Consider the following 3161-nt stretch of genomic DNA (forward strand, 5'->3'; position numbering starts at 1 on the left):
ATCTGCGTGTGAAACGCAGTGAGGTGTGCCTCGGGATCTTCCATCCCCGTGAATGTCACCTTAGGACCTACAAACGTGTACGGAATCATCGCCTCCATGATAGATTGTGAGAACGGCATAGGGAACTCCCTAGGTGGCGTGAAACATTCGCGGTCCTCTGTTTCACGACTCCCAGGGTGATTGCGCAACCCGCGGCGCAACTCCTCGTTCGCGCGACATAACTCTTCATTCCTCGCTTGCGACGCCGCGAGATCCACCTGTATGTGCTCTTGCTCCGCCTTTGATGCCTTCATCGCCTCTTGAAGGCCTTGCATCATTTCCATGACCTGCTGCATGGTTATGTCATCACTCTCAGTGCGTGTCGAACTCTGCCTCGTTGTCCTCATTCTTCGCAACTTCTTGGAGAACTTCGAATTGTTACTGTGATTCTTGGAAAATCCTTTGGTGAAAACCGAGTGAAATCGAAAACAATCGATGTAAACCTAGAAAAACCGAAAGACAATTGAGAGAACTGCACAAATCCGAAGATAAACGGTAGAAACTGAACGAAACCATGAACAAATGGTGGAACTGAACGAAACTTCAAAGATGAACAGTGGAAACTAAGCGAAACTGAAAACGATCGGTGAAACTGAACGAAACTCGAAGATTATCGGTAAATCTTGCAAGATTCTTGATAAACGTCAACAAAACTTGCTACCGAACCTCCAACTACTTGCGGTGGGACTGATGTTTTAGATCTGCCCCACGGTGGGCGCCAAATGTTCCTGCCGGTTGACCAGATCGTGCTTCGTGCGTAGCTAAGACTCGCGTGTCAAGGACTCCTTCGTCTTTGTTCCAAATCTCCACCCTTCGCCGCTGTGAGTACCTGAAACAGAGAGAACAAAGGGCGCCCTCGCGGCCGTTTGCACTTCGACGCTCAAGTCAGTATGGCAGTAAACACCGTGCACCTCCGTATCGGAACACTGCAACTACTGTGTTCTGAAGGTGCGTAACTGTTTTCTAACTAACTTCTCTCTTGTGCTCAAATCACTCGTGCGTACAGTGTGTAAGCTTGCAAATGATTCAAACGTACCTTACTAAGCTTTCAGAAAAGCTTATATACCTTGGGTTTCAGTGCCTCTGCCATGTGTCACTTAGGACTTAAGCGCACCTCTGGGTGGAGGCCTTACGACGCTGTAACCCAACTTAGGGAAATCCCAGCGTGTAAGTCTCCCTTCTTCGAAGTGCATTCGGCGCAGGGGTTGACTACCTGGGTGCTAACTCATGCGCCCCAGCCTCTAGTCACTCACCTTGGGAGTATATCTACCTTCCTCTCGTACCATGCATGTAGATTACCCCCTGGGACGTGGCCCTCTCGCGGGTCGTATCTGTCCCAGTGACTCTCCAAAGGTGGCGTGCACTGCCGCGTCTCTACACCTCATGCAGGGGTACTTCGCGAGTCAGGTCTCTCCCTGCTGGTATTGGGAGTATGGCTTTGAAACCACCTTCCTCTTCTCTTTATTACTCTTCTGAGGTACCGAGGCCCGAGGCCTCCACGCCCTTACATAATTCAGAAGTTATGTGTTCGAGGGTCATGGGTTTAACTTAAGTCAACCTAAATACATTCAATGGGATACGTAAACACAATAAAGGGGGTACGTACAAAATATATATGTTGTTTGAGAACTTAACTGTTTCAAATGATGTATAACTTTGAATAATATGTAATAATAACTAATGGTATTGTATCCATTCTTAGGTCTCAAGCAGTCATTCTATTGGGTTTGTTTCGCTCTTGACATCATTAAATAGTAATTTGAATAGTTCACACCACTGAAGTGCACCTTTGGTCATTCTGTTATTTCTACTATAACTTATTTCAATCTCTTTATTCACTAAATTTTTTATACATCTAGATGTTTTTAAGTCATCTTTCTTATTTCTTTGAAGGTAAAAAACAACACTCTGAGTAAATGTTGACAAATGCGACAATGTATTCAGGATGGAGTTTATGAATGACATGTGTACAGTTTTGTTATGTATTATTGAACAATTATGGTAAATGTTCAGTCACCCACTTAGTGCAATGGGTGGGTTGTATATTTGTATGAAATTTTTGTGACCGTATTGAATATATTTTGTAAGATAAAAGTGTACATGGTTATTCCCAAAAAATATATTTTTTACAAAATGTTATGTTTTCTCTTCTTTTAAAAATTGTTACTCAAATATTTATTTTGGAAATAAGAATGCGGAAGATTTTTCTAAATCTAAGAATTATGTGAGTGCTATTAGTAGTGATGCATTTTTACTTGATATACTGTTCCACCCAAAGGCCAAGATTACTTGTATTTAAGCACGAATGTTTTCTCGCTTATACTTAATAATATCGTTCGAGCCAAACATGTCCAGTGGTGAAAGGGTGCCTTTTCGATCACACTAAAATTAATGCATTGACCGAAATTCATCCAGTGGTGAAGGGGTACAGTTTATCTTGCATTAAAAATATTGGATTCAGCCAAAATGATCCAGTGGTGAAGGGGTGCAATTTAACTTGCTCTAAAAAAATTGGATTTAGCCAAAATGCTCTAGTGCTGAAGGGATGCAGTTTAGCTTACACTAAAAAAATTGGATTGAGCGAAAATGCTCCAATGCTGAAGGGGTGCAGTTTAACTTGCACTAAAAATATTGGATTGAGCGAAAATGCTCAAGTGCTGAAGGGGTGCAGTTTAGCTTACACTAAAAATATTGGATTCATCCAAAATGATTCAGTGTTGAAGGGGTGCAGTTTAGCTTACCTAAAAAAATTGGATTGAGCGAAAATGCTCAAGTGCTGAAGGGATGTAGTTTAGCTTGCACTAAAAATATTGGATTAATCCAAAATGCTCTAGTGCAAAAGGGGTGAAATTTAGCTTGCATTAAAAAAAATGGATTAAGCCAAAATGCTTCATTGCTGAATGGGTGCAGTTTAGCTTGCACTAAAAATATTGGATTGAGCAAAAATTCTCAAGTGTTGAAGGGTGCAGTTTAGCTTGCACTAAAAATATTGGATTAAGCCAAAATGCTCAAATGTTGAAGGGGTGAAGTTTAGTTTGGACTAAAAAAATTGGGTTGAGCGAAAATGCTTCAGTGTTGAAGGGGTGCAGTTTAGCTTGCACTAAAAATATTGGATTAAGCCA

Source organism: Phaseolus vulgaris, chromosome 6 (genome assembly GCF_051622355.1).
Source record: "Phaseolus vulgaris cultivar YP4 chromosome 6, ASM5162235v1, whole genome shotgun sequence".
In the NCBI taxonomy this organism is placed as follows: domain Eukaryota; kingdom Viridiplantae; phylum Streptophyta; class Magnoliopsida; order Fabales; family Fabaceae; genus Phaseolus; species Phaseolus vulgaris.